Source organism: Tupaia chinensis, unplaced genomic scaffold (genome assembly GCF_000334495.1).
Source record: "Tupaia chinensis unplaced genomic scaffold, TupChi_1.0 Scaffold144602_1, whole genome shotgun sequence".
Classification (NCBI taxonomy): domain Eukaryota; kingdom Metazoa; phylum Chordata; class Mammalia; order Scandentia; family Tupaiidae; genus Tupaia; species Tupaia belangeri.
Window position 1 is genome coordinate 952501 of NW_006204462.1, and position 14821 is coordinate 967321.

A 14821-nucleotide genomic window follows, 5' to 3' on the forward strand; every position below is an offset into this window, starting at 1 on the left:
GTTCGCCAGACAGACAGAGACAGAGAGACAGAAAGCGAGAAATCACCCCCCAGGGGGGATGGTCACTGTCGCTAATCTCCACTGGAAAGCCTTGAAAACCTCTTTGTCGAAGTATGAAAATAAAGGATTGCTTCATCCTAAAAAAACAAACAAACAAAAAAACAACAAAAGTGTGTTCGTGGGCCTTAGTTTCTTAAAATGCGCAGTGGGAAAATAGATAGTATCTGTAGGGTAATTCAGTTAATACTTTCCTGCTCTATTGATTAGCTGTCCTTTTGTGCTTTTCAAGCCCATTTTAATCCGTTAAACCTACTGTTTCAGTTTTTCCAAATTTACCAGGTGCTTTCCCAACAGAGGTATTCCTTATAGTTCATACAAAGCTTTCTGGGTGCGTGATTTCTCTTCAGGCTTTGCAGAGAAGAGGACTTTACTGGTTAATAAGATAGCTGGAACAGGATGGAGGGATACTCCATGATTAATAAAGTGTAAGGATTAAACAGTTCCATCTTCTGTTGATCAAAAAGCTCTGACAATAGCCAACACTTTACTACAAGTCAATCCTTGTTCAGTGTGTTGCTCATGTAAAGTCATTTAACCAATAAAGTAGAACATTGATTAACTGATCCTACTAAGTAGATCCTGTAAATTTCCCCCCATTTTACACTTGGAGAAATAAAGGCACAGAGATTAGATTACTGGTCTGTAGTTGGGTAGACTGGATTCGAAACCAGGTGATTTGACTTCACCAAACTTCCACCAAAAGCATTGTCTCTTATTTGTGGCGTAAGGCAAATTATTATTATTTTTTTAAAATAAGAGAGCCAGCTGGTGGTATCGTGGTTGAGCAGCTGGATCCCACAGGGCTGACTGTGTAATTCAGGTCCCGGACCTGGCAGTTGGGAAACATGCCAGGTGTGTGTGCATGCATGCCTAACATCTTGAAAGGAGAATGGAGGAGAAGGGAATGTGAAGTGGTTATCCCCCTTGCAGAGAGTGCTTTCTCACTTTCCTTCCCTCCCTCTCTGGTGAGTGCTCACACTCTATAACAAAATTTTAAAAAACAAACTATCTGAACTATTTGTGCTAAAGGGACATTATTTTACTTGCTGCAGTTTTGCAAAGTCTGACAGCATTTTAGTTCCCTGTATTTAATGTTTCAGTCACAAGCGTATTACTAAAATTTTTAGTCTAACAAAAGCATCACAAGAGTCAAAAACAATCCAAGTTTGGTCCAGATTGTGGCTTAAGTGCTTAAGGTGACTGAATTGCATATGGTGGACTGAGAGGTTTGCATTCCGGACCTGGTGGATTGAAAAACACACAGGGCACGGCATGTGTGAGGCCAAAATTCCAAGAGAACAGAGGAGAAGACATGGCCGTCTGTCCTGGGGAGTGCCCTCTCCGGCCGTCCTCCCCTGATTTCTCCAGAGAATGCAGGCACCCTGTAGCAAGAATGTTAAAGAAAAGTCATGCAAGTTCATTTCTCTACCTGGGGTGCTATGAGAGCATTCCAGTGTCTTGTCTTGTGGACTGGATGTTAAGTTTTGTCTGTGAATTTCTTTGAAGTTTTTTGAGTCTCCCATTGGTCTTACTTGGTATAGTCTTCATAGCTTTAGTTCAGTATTTCAGACAGTGCATGATCAAACTACTTCTGAAGAGTTTTTGAGAAGCCTGTTTGTTACTGAAGTCAGGTAAATCTTGACATTGCAATATTAGCTTGTTGATAAGAGGGTTGGTTAATTGCTAGTTACTACCTTCTCAAAGTTAAGTTTACAGAAAACAATTTTTTTCTTTTTTTTACAATTAAAGTATGAATTTATTTTGGTACAAAAAGTTTCATACATAGTTTTCCCATTACACGTATTTCATGAGGTTTTTTTTCCATAAAAATTTTAAAATCAACATTTTACATGTTTGAGAAGAATGGATTAACTTAATTAGGTAAACGTGTTTCGTGATTGCAGTCATGTATAGGCAGGTTTCCTAGGCATGACTGTTGGGGTACAACATTATTTACCTCTAAAATAAAATCCTGTCTTGTTAGCCTTGTCAACACGTCTTCATTTTTAGTTTCAGCAGACCATAAGCTGTGGCTAATGCTCAGTGGCTCTATTTTCAATACCAAAATGTGTAGAAAGTGAAGCTACTATTGAGTTCTTTGAATTAACCCAGAAATGTTTATTTTGGTACAAAAAGTTTCATACATAGTTTTCCCATTACACGTATTTCATGAGGTTTTTTTTCCATAAAAATTTTAAAATCAACATTTTACATGTTTGAGAAGAATGGATTAACTTAATTAGGTAAACGTGTTTCGTGATTGCAGTCATGTATAGGCAGGTTTCCTAGGCATGACTGTTGGGGTACAACATTATTTACCTCTAAAATAAAATCCTGTCTTGTTAGCCTTGTCAACACGTCTTCATTTTTAGTTTCAGCAGACCATAAGCTGTGGCTAATGCTCAGTGGCTCTATTTTCAATACCAAAATGTGTAGAAAGTGAAGCTACTATTGAGTTCTTTGAATTAACCCAGAAATGTTAGTATTTTAAAATGAGAGGAAGGTCTAGAATGGTCTGAATTGACTCAGTGCACACTTCATTGATGGTAAGAGAGATCTAAGGACTGCTTCCAGATATTAAGTAGGAAACAACCAGCTGGAAGAAAATCCGATTTGGTGGTATTAGTTAGAAACCCATCAGTCCTACTTAAAAACTGATCAATTTCTAATTAAATTTATTGTCTCTAGAGTAATTGTTCCTACATTAGTCAAAATGAAATGCGTGGGTTTTTGGATATGACCAATTTCAGGTTTTTGTTAGGAAAGTTAAATTTTCTACAAGGATTATGTCAGGTGCTTTTAGCACTACTACTTTTCCAAGAATTTTATGTTATTAATTCCCTCGATAATTGTGTCATTATCTTTAATCATCTGATTATTCCTTTGTATTTCCCCAATGTCTTTTAAGAAGTCTCAAAACTATAATAGATTAGTGGCTAATCTTATCCCCGTGCTTTCCTAACAATCCCCAACTCCTTTTACATGTAATCTCCATCTGCAGAGCAGAGAATGCACTTAGCTCAGCATCATATAGATCAATCATCTTTCTCGCCTGATAGTACAGTTCTCTTCCATATTTAAGATTTGTCACACAACTCATTTCCAGGATCTTTGCATAGGGAAGACAGGTGGCTTTTAGTTGGCAAAATGGTAACTTTTGTTGTCGTTGTTCTCATTTGTTTTTCCTCTGTGCTGTTAATGCAGTAACTTGGAGAAAGGCACTCATATCTCATACTGACACTGTCAGGTAGAAGGGTAGGAAATCCAGGAAATCATCTTTCTTGGAGAATAGGTTGTTGCAAGTTACCATTTGTTAATTTACTCCACAGTCGAGTGGTATATTTCAGGCAACCCAGTCAGGATGGATCCATTGGAGAAGGCCGAAGGGCGTGGACTGGAAGATTGAGTGAGTGAAGAGTTGAACTGTCCTCTCACTTTTCTGTGTGGATAGGATGAATTTAGCCTGTTTGTGGAACTTGATCTATTTTTGCCACAGCTCCTAGACTCCCAAGGGAAAGAAACCAAGGGAGTCGCAGCCCTTGGGGGCCCCTTAAATTTAATTGTTCCCCTGATAGAAAGCAGCTGGGCTGGAAGTACCTTTTCCCATAGCTGAGGCTCTTGGGATAGTCTTTTAAGCATGTAGATTACTTTTAACTTTGCTCTACTTTCACTCTGTATAATTAGAGGCCGGAGGAGGACCTGCCCGAAATTTCTGGCGAAATCCCTGTATCATTCCAGGTCATTTAGATCAAGCTAGAAGTCTGCCGTGTTGGCACGCTGGTAACGCAGCACTCGGTGCTGCTGACACCACATGGACGCACTCAGGCCTGTGTCCTAAAGTCTCCCTCTGTGCTCTGGGGTGTGCCCATGATCCTAGGTGGCCGAGGATGAATCGTGGTCTTAGGAGCCTGTTGGAGGTGCTGTCTGTCTGTTCTCTGATGTAATAAATAAAAGGTTAAAAAATTTAATAACGTTTGAGTCATCACAAAATCATAGAAATTTTTGACTACTAGTTTTTGCCTCTAGTTCAGGAAACCCTCTGTGTTGGGGGCTGGTTGATTCAACATAGACCACAGGGCTATTGCAATAAAATAATTTAACCACATAGTTTAACAGCATAATCCTGCTCTTGCCTATTTTCTTTGCTCTGAGGACAACAGACAAGATCTGTGCAGCAAGTACATTAATAAAAGGCCTTGGGAAATAAACTCATGATGGGACCAGCAGATGGCATAATGGTTACGTCTGTGAACTCCTACGTGGCTGACCACAGTTCAAGTCCTGGACCTGGAGGCTTGAAACTCACACTGAGTGTGTGTGTGCATGCCAACCACGGTTCGAGTCCCGGACCTGGAGGCTTAAAACTCCCATTGAGTGTGTGTGCGTGCATGCCCAAAATCCCAAGAGGAGAAAGGAGGAGAAAGAATCGTGGCTTCGACATCCGCCCTGGGCGGTGATTTCTCGTTCTTGTGTCTCTCTGTCTGTCTCTGTCTCTCCAGCGAGTGCATGCACCTTATAGCAAGGATCTTTCTACCAAAAAAAATTAAAAAGAAGTGTACTCAGACCTTTTCTTCCTGGGGTGCCAAAACTTTACTGTGCCTGATCATCTAAATTAATAATTCTCTAAATGTGCTCCATCTGCTCTTGGCATCACCTGGGAATTTATTAGAGCTAATTCGTAGGCCTCTGGGTCCAGCAGGTGGCATGGTGGTTAAGGGCACTGGACTCCCACATGGTCGACTGTGGTTCGATTCCTCGACCTGGTGACTTGCTTTCTCACTCCTCCTGTCACCTTCTCTCTGTCTGTCTTTGGTCAAATAAATGAATAAATAAATAAAGTTAAATAAAAAAATTCTTTTTAAAAAAATTCATAGGCCTCAGTTTTGACATAGTGAATTGAGAACTCTGGAGGTGGAACACCCCTGCAGCCCTATTCTCCAGACACTGTTTCTCTCTTAGAGGCTATGTATGACAGATGAGTTGACAGTGGGATTCTGAATAGCAGATAAAAATGTACTGAAGGGAAGAGAAAAAGAAAGCTTGATGAGAAAGAGGAGTGAAAAGAAAGGAGAGTGGGAGACAGTGAAAAAACTCAGGACATGAAAATAGACTCCTCGCTCTCCCAAAATTACACAAGAGTAAAAGAGAAGCAGAAAGCGGAGGGAAAATAATGCATGAAAATGACAGTAAAGATAGTTTACAGGGGAAGGGCTTCTAACCAAATTCTTCTCATGTTAATTTCTTTTTTTTTTCCGTAGATATTCCTCTATCATTTTTCACACACAGACTGAGTCCTTATGGTAACTGTGATGGTAGAGACCATTGAGGAGTGGTAAGTATCGCAGATAAAGATTTTGTTTGCTATTGCCGTTGCTTATAATAATACTGTGTCGAATTTTTGCAACCCATTCGGGGTAAACTCTTTCACTTTATAATTGGTTTAGAAATAATTTTCTAATGAAAAATACATGAAGAATATGTATTTTGGGTGTGTTTGTGTTTATTTTGATATATATATGTAGGACACTGGCACGTGGGAGAGAAAGAAAGGGAGGGAAGAATGAGAAATCATCCCCAGGGGATTGGCCAAGCCATAATTCCTTCTCCTTCATTCTCTTTTTAGGATTTTGGGTGTGCATGTATATGCACCTGGCATGTTTTTTTCAAGCCTCTGGGTCTGGGATTTGAACTGCATAGTTAGCCCTGTAAGATCCACCTACCTTAACCTCCATGCCACTTGCTGATCCCAGAATATATATATTTTATCATACGTTAGAATCCTTTTAAAAGTACAGACATATTGGGACCAGCAGTTAGTGTAATGGCTATGTGGCTGGACTCCCACGTAGTCGACTGTGGTTCAAGTTCCCGATCCAGTGACTTAAACTCACGCCGGGCGCGTGTGCGTACGTGCCCAAGATACCGAGAGGAGAATGGAGGAGGAGGGATTGCGGCATGGCCATCCCCCCTGGGGGGTGATTTCTCGCTTTCTGTCTCTCTGTCTCTGTCTGACGAGCGCACGCGCCCTATAGCAAAAACCTCTCCAAAAAAAAAAAAGAAAAGAAAAGTACAGACATGTTCATCCTTGATACTATGTATGGTTTGGGTACTGTCTTAGTCCATTTAGGCTGCTCGATCATATGCCGTAAACTGGGTGACTTATAAACAACAGAAATTTATTTCTCATAGTTCTGGAGACTGTAGAGTCTGAAGGTAAAGTCCTGGCTAATTCAGTGTTTGATGAGGCTACTTTCTCATAGATGATGTCTTCTCACTGTGTCTTTATGTGATGAAAGGGATATGAAGCTCTTTGGACTTCTTCAATAAAGACATAATTCTGTTCTCAGATCTCTATCCTCAAGGCTTAATCACTTCTCAAAGACCTCACTTCTTAAATACTATTACATTGATAATTATGTTTCAGTGTATGAATTTGGGGAGGACACAAATGTTCAGACCATACCAGGCACTTATTTTATCAGGAATTATATACTTCATGCAAGAGGTTTTAAAATGGGTAAATTGTGAGGCTGGTAGGTGGCATGATGGTTAAAGGTGCTGGATTCCCACATGACCTACCATGGTTTCAGCCCCGGACCTGGTGGCTCACTTTCTCGCTTTCTCTCACCCTCCCTCCCTCCCTCCCTGGTCAAACTAAAATAAATAAATAAAGTTAAATAAAATTTTTATTTTTTCTTTTTTTTATGGAGAGGTTTTTGCTATAGGGCATGTGCACTCGCCAGCCAACCAGACAGAGACAGAGAGACAGAAAGCGAGAAATCACCCCCAGGGGGGATGGCCACGCCGCAATCCCTTCTCCTCCATTCTCCTCTCGGGATCTTGGGCGCACACCCAGCGTGAGTTTAAGCCACCAGGTCCAGGAATCAAACCACGGTCAACTATGTGGGAGTCCAGTGACATAGCCATTACGCTAACTGCTGGTCCCAATAAAATATTTCTTAAAAATAAAATAAGTGGAGGAAAAAAAAAGGTTGGCCCATATATTATTGAGCTTAATTTAGCACAGCTATTAAAGTTTTTTAATAGCCTATTTGAGAAGTCAGGCCAGTGTGTAAATATTACTCAGCATTTATGCTCTTCAGGGTTTGGAATTGCCTTTACACCAATACATATAATGCAACAATTTTCTTGGAAGGCAAGATTAATTGTTTATAGCCAGATTTGAAGAGTTTTAGCGTTTTGGAACCAGCAGATGGTGTAACGGTTACATCTCTAGACTCCCATGTCGTTGACCGCGGTTTGAGACCCGGACCTGGAGGCTTAAATTCACATTAGGCGTGTGTGCGCCCAAGATCCCACGAGGAGGCTGGAGGAGAAGGGATTACGGTGTGGCCATCTTCCCGGGGGGTGATTTCTCTCTGTGTGTCTTTTGAGCAAGCGCACGTGCCCTATAGCCAAAAAAAAAACTCGAAAAAAATTTTAGTATTTTTAGTCAAAAGTAGTATTGTTAAATTTAGATATTCATACATTAATTAGATGAATTCTAAGTCATTTGTTTGATTCTAAAAGTGAAATGTTTCTCACATGTAAGGATGGAAATTGATCCACTCTTAACATTTAGAAAGTAGAAGTAAAGAGGCTGACAGTGGCACTGCACTAAAATGTGACACTGAGGAGCTGATCCACAGGGAAGGTTTTCAAGGCTTGTGTCTGGGGACCCCCTGAGTGCGATGGGCACGTGTGTATACCCATGGTACGGCACTGGGCGTGGGCCCTGCTGACAAGACCCTGTTTCGGGCGCTCTCTCCCAGAAACTTTAAAAATTGCTATAATCGTGGAGAGAGAGATTCTCAGCTGATAAGTTTTCTAGGTAATTCGAAAGTTAAGGGAGGAATCTAGGCGTTGAGGAAGTTTACAGACTTCTAAAAGATAAACTTGTTTGCAGTGTGCAGTTTCTTTCATATGTCTGTATGTGGAGCTAGAGAAAATGTAAATGAGAACCTGAAAGGGAGGAAGAAGGACTGGTTCAGGAGGAAGCAAAAAATTTTAGTTTTACTCTTTTATTTTTAAAAATTTGATGTAGGACATGGGCACTCACGAAAGAGAGCGAGCGAGCGAGCAAGTCACTGGGTCTGGGACTCGAGCTAGTCAGACATGTGGGAGTCCAGCACCTTGACTACCACACCACTTGCTTGCCCCAACAAAACGTTTTACACTTTACCTCTGTAAACCGTACTTAAACACAGATGAGACTAAAGCTTAGGGTCTGACAAGCGGTCATTTAGTGAATGGCAAAATCAGGACAAGAAACCCATGTTTTCTGACTTGCAGAACATCCTTCCAGCTGTATCATAAATCCTTTTTTTTTTTTTTTTTTTTCCTTTTTTTGGAGAGGTTTTTGCTATAGGGCATGTGCACTCGCCAGACAGACACAGACAGAAAGCGAGAAATCACCCCCCAGGGGCAATGGCCATGCCGCAGTCCCTTCTCCGTTCTCCTCTCGGGATCTTGGGCACGTACGCACGCGCACCCGGCGTGGGTTCTAAGCCACTGGGTCCGGAACGCGAACTGTGGTTGACTACATGGGAGTCCAGCAACATAGCCATTATTGTAACTGCTGGTCCCCCATACTTTAACTGATCACTAGATTTTCTTTTTTTTCTCTCTCTTTATTTTTGGAGAGATTTTCGCTACAGGGCGTGTGCGCTCGCCAGACAGACAGACAGAGACAGAAAGCGAGAAATCACCCCCCAGGGAGGATGGTCACACCACAGTCCCTTCTCCTCCATTCTCCTCTTGGGATCTTGGGCACGCACACACACACGCCTGGCGTGAGTTTTAAGCCACCGGGTCCGGGACGCGAACTGCGGTCGACTACATGGGAGTCCAGCGAAATAGCCATTACGCTAACTGCCGGTTCCCATGAGAAGTTCTAGATTTTCTTGCATTTGGAGAAGAAACTGCTTTCTTAATCTTAACAGAGTCCTTAAAACAAATCTGGGATAAAGTTTACTTAGTAGCATTCCAGGTGTATTTATTGCATTAACCCCAAGATACCACGATTTCATTTTTCTCAGTTAACTTCCCTGCTTCTGAGGCCTTCAGATCTGAACTAGTCACTTTACTAGCATTCCAGAGTCTCCAGTTATAGTTGTGGGACATCTCAGCCACCATACTCATGGGATCCACTTCCTCTAATAAATTCTCTCTTATCTATCTATAAATATCCTTTTGGTTCTCTTTCTCTAGAAAACCTTGACCAATCTACCTTAGACAGTAAAAAAAAATTAATTTCCTAAAGAATGATTTACAGGAGAATGGCAAACCTACTAAAGTTTTAGAAAAGAATGTAGGGTTATTTTTATGGTGGGGAAAATTCTTAAAAGTTGATCAAAAGCATAAAAGAAAGCTGAAAATGGGACCAGCAGTTAGCGTAATGGCTATGTTGCTGGACTCCCACGTAGTCGACTGGGGTTCACATTCCAGTGCTAAATATAACTTTTTTAACATCATTGGAGAGGTGCTTTCTACTTTGAACTTTAGACCGGGCAGGGAACAGGACATTTACAGAACGAGTTTGCTTGCCCCGTAAGAAATCTGATCTCTTGGGACCAGCAGTTAGCGTAATGGCTGTGTCACTGGTCTCCCATGTAGTCCACCGTGGTTCAAGTCCTGGACCCGGTGGCTTAAACTCACGCCAGGCGCGTGTGTGTGCATGCCCAAGATCCCAAGAGGAGAATGGAGGAGAAGGGATTGCAACGTGGCCATCTCCCCAGGGGGTGATTTCTTGCTTTCTGTCTCTCTGTCTCTGTCTGTCTGGTGAGCGCATGTGCCCTATGGCGAAAAATCTCTCCAGAAAAAAAGAAAAGAAAGCTGAAAATATTCATAATTCTGACTACACTAACACCATACATTTCTGTTCAAAATAAATGAAGAGACAAGTTTAAAAACTGGGGGAAGTTAATTGCGGTGAGTATAGTTGATAAAGTGATATAGGATCTTCTGTAATGTGTCTTACAGATAGATATATAGACTAAACAGTCTGCTAGAACAGTGGCTATGAAACTTGATTAAGCATTTCACACATGTGAAAACATAGATGACTAACAAATACACGCAGTGGGTGATCAGTCCCATCATATATAGGAGAAATGCAAATAACCACAGTGAGAGATCATTTACGTCTGTCAAGTTGACAAAAAATCTTACTTCAAATGTTGGTAATGATTTGAAGCAGCTGGAATGCTTATACAAGTCCTGGCTATTGTGCATAGCAAAAATATACATAAAGATTTAAGGTCTTCTACAGAAAGAAGGATGCCATGAACTAATGAAAAGACAAAATACAGCAGTGACTGTACAGGTTAGTGGTTAAGGGAACTGGATTTCACATGGCTCACTGTGGTCTGAATTCTGGCCCCAGCAGCTTGAAAAATACAGCAAGCAAGTGTACATATGTGCCCCAAATCCCAACTGGGTAGACACATAGAAGGAATTGTGTCCCGTTGGGGGTGTCTTTTCTCTGTCTTTGGTTCATGAACCAAATTTGGGAATTATACACACACACACACACACACACACACACATATGTATAAAAAATCTATTTCAATACATGTCACAGACCAAACTACTTTCTCTGTATATGAAATCCTTACACGTCATGAACTAAAAGACTATCTTCCTTCTAGGGGGAAAAAAGAAAAAAATAGAAATGATTCACAGAAAAAATAAAAATAGTTCAACTTCACTGACAATGAAAGAAATACAAATTAAAATCATAGGGTTCTATTTTTCTTTATAAAGTTTGCAAAGGTTAACCTCAATAAAATATTAAAAATAAAATTCTAGTCTTTTTTCTTAGAAGTAAAATTTAAAACTATAAAAATATCAGAAAAATGAAGACTAAGAAGTAGTCTTAATATCAGGATTATGAAATCATAGAAGTCTGGGAAAGTAGCTGTAAAGTCAGAGTTTAAAGTTATAGAAGTCTGGTGGGGAGTGTATTACTTTGACAGGTGATTGGTCAAGAGTCATACCCACAGAGAGGCCGTAAATTATGAGCCAGAAACGTAATTATGGATGTGAGAGACAGTTATGAAAATAGTTGGTTTTAAAGGTTGCTGTTTGGTGGGGCTGCCAGGTGATACGGTGGTTAAGGGTGCTGGACTCCCACATGGCCAACCTTGGTTCAAGTCCTGGACCTGAAGGCTTGCTTTTTTACCTTTCTCTCTCACTCTCTCTTGCTCTCACTTTGTCCCTCATTGGTCAAATTTGAAAAATAAAAGATAAATAAATAGAGTTAAATAAAATAATTCTTTAAAAAACAAAAAAGGTTACTGTTTGGTTAGACTGATGGAGGTGGAGATTTAAGTAGATGAGGGAGTAGGAAGTTAGCTAGACAAGGGCCAGAAATGACCCCTGGAGGGGTCATTTTGTTGTGTAAGTGAACACATTGAATCTGTTTAAAGGCCTCTGGGAAGAATACAGGGAAGTACAGAGGGTAGGGACACAGCCCAGAATACAGTGAAGAGAAGATGGGTGGGAGAAAAATAAGAGCCCCAACCTGAGACCCAACTTTTAATACCTAAGGCACTTCACAAATTGGCAGAGTGGGGAGACTTTCTCAACTATAAAGAGCTGGGTAGTCTTTGTGGTCTACAGGTCCATGCCACATCTAACACAGGTATGTTTTTCTAACAAGAAAGCAGCCATGGCCAATAGGGAAATGGGCATGGCCGTGTTCTAATAGTAGAACTTACTGGGGATGCTGACATTGGAATTTTAAATAATTTATGTGACATGAGATAGCCTTGATTTAAAAAAAAAAAAGTTATTTAAAGACATAGAAACCATTCTTAACTGGGGCCATCAGATGGCGTGGTGGTTAGGGCGCTGGACTCCCACATGGCCAGTTGTGGTTCATGTTTCAGACCTGGCAACTTGCTTTCTCACTGGCTCTCTGTCTTCCTCCCCACCCCCCATTTCTCTCTGGTGAGTGTCCACATGGCCGAACATGGTTCAAGTCCCAGACTTAACCTTGCTTTCTCACCCCTATCTCCCTCTCCCCTCCACCCCATTTCTCTCTGGCAAGTGTATGTGCCTTATAGCAAATTAAAAAATAATAATAATAGCTAAAATTAAACAAATCATTCTTTTCAAAAAATCTTTCTTACCTGTAGACCTTATCAAAACAGGTGGTGGCTGGAGTTGGCCCACAAGTATATTTTGGCAACTCATGACTTACAAAAGGAAAAGTTGAACCAGAGTTCTTTTCCACTTCTACATTGTATAGTCTTTTTTTTTCTTTTTTTTTTTGAGAGGTTTTTGCTACAGGGCCTGTGCGCTTGCCAGAAAGAGAGGGACAGAGAGATAAGCAAGAAATTGTTGGTGGAAAAACAGATGGCCAAGGGACGAAAACACAGCACTCCAGAAAGAAAAAGAGAACTCTTAGGGACCAGCAGTTAGCGTAATGGCTATGTCGCTGGACTCCCACTTAGTCGACTGCGAGTCCCGGACCCGGAGGCTTAAACTCACGCCAGACGTGTGTGCGTGCGTGCCCAAGATCCCAAGAGGAGAATAGAGGAGAAGGGATTGCAGCGTGGCCATCCCCCCTGGGGAGTGATTTCTCGATTTCTGTCTCTCTGTCTCTGTCTCTCTCTCTGGCGAGCGTACGCGCCCTATAGCAAAAACCTCTCAAAAAAAAAAAAGAGAGAACTCTTTAATTACACAGATGGGGGCCTGGGGGTCAGGCACACAGTCTTTTATCGGAGTTTGGGGAGGGGCAGTTTTAAGCCTGCTAAGAAGAAGCCTTTCAGGAGGAAGAAGCCCATCAGGAAGATGTAGCCCAGAGTTTGTTCTCAGGGAGAAAGGGTCAGATAAGCAGGGCATCGGGGTTCTCAAGGTCTCAGATTGTTTTTTATCCCTTCAGAGGGGGAGACGCAAAGGCATTGAGTTCAGAGGCCTGGGAAATGTTGGCAGTGGCCGGCCTTGGGCTATTCTGGGTTCCAGGCCCACCCACGTCACTGCTGGATGTTGGACATGGCATACATACACGCCAGGTACATTTTCCAACCTGCTGAGACTGGGGTTCAGTCCACACTTGTCAACCATGTCAGACCCAGCTCCCTTAACCACTAGGCTATGAGGCTGGCTCTGTCAGAAGTAATTCTGGTTGAACTATTTAGAAGCTCAGAATTTGTGTTTGTTACTAAAGTTCCAAGAATATTTATTAACCAGGAACTCTCTTCAGATATTAGTAGAAGAGGGATGAGTTTTATCATATCTACACACCATCATTGAAATAATTCGAGAAATCTTTTAAAGTAGACTCAATACTAAAACATGTTTTAGCATGGAAAATAAATGAAAAAATCACTGTTATTTAGAATAAATAAAATGAGGATCAGCAGATGGTATAAAGGTTACATCACTGGACCCTCACACGGTTGACCACGGTTTGAGTCCTGAACCTGACGACTTGAAATTCACGCTGGGCACATACGGGTGTGTGCCCAAAACCCCAAGAAGAGAATGGAGAAGGGATTGCAGCATGGCATCCCCCCCAAGGGGGCCCTGATTTTTCACTTTCTGTCTCTCTGTCTCTTCAGTGAGCACACACCCTGTAGCAAAAAAACCACCACCAACAACAACAAAAAATCAGTTCTCTCTAAAAAAAAGTTTAAAAAGTAATTATAAAATTAAGTGGAAACAGAACAGTGCCATTTGCCATACTACCTTGAAATGGTTATTCTTTTTTGTTAAAAGGAGAGATTAACTTTATAATTTGAGACTTTACCTTAGATTGTTTATTCCTTTTTTGGAGAGGTTTTTGCTATAGGGGTGCGTGCACTCGCCAGAAAGACAGAGACAGAAAGCGAGAAATCACCCCCCCCCCCCGGGGTGCCATGCCCCACACCCCTCCCCCCCTGTCCATGCCACAATCCCTTCTCCTCCATTTTCCTCTTGGGATCTTGGGCACGCATGTACATGGGCCCGGCATGAGTTTAAGCCACTGGGTCCAGGACTCAAACCGCGGTTGACTACATGGGAGTCCAGCGACATAGCCATTATGCTAACTGCTGGTCCCTACCTTAGATTTTTTATTCTTACTCATTTCGAGTTGATTTTTGTTAACGGTGAGAGAGGGATTTCATTTTTCTGCAGGTGGATATTCATTTCTTCCAGTTTTATTTACTGAAAAGACTTTGTTTTCCCCCACTGGATTGTCTTGTGCCTTTTATCAAAAATCAGTTGGCTGTTTATTTGGGGTTTATCTCTGCTTTCTCTATTTGTCATGGATTATAGTGACACTCAGGAGGCATCATCTCAAGAGAAAAAGTAGTTTGTTAAGCAAGTGTGTCCAGGGGTCGAAAGCCTGAGGTGCTTCAGCCTGCCTGTCAGAAGAGAGAGGAGGGTCCTTATATAGGGCAACTGATGAAGCTGGTCTGGAAGACTGTATACATGACTGATATGTGGGGGAGTCAGGCATAGTGTAATAAACATTCTGAACAGAAACATTTTGTGGTTTTTGTTTTATTTTGGGTTATCAGGCCTCCCAGTACTTGTTTTGTGTCATTGTGTACTACTTTGTGATAACTGTGTAGTAGTGAGGAACCCATACCCCTGTGGAGGTCCAGCCTTGATTCCTTGTCAGTTCTGGAGTGACTCCAGGTGGTGCCCAGAACTTTCACTGAATGTGACCTTACTCTGTTCATTTCTTTTGTTCTTTGTATCTGTTTTTGTGCCAGTAGCATTCTATTTTGATTATCACAGAGACAGAGGAACACAGGGGCACAGGGGT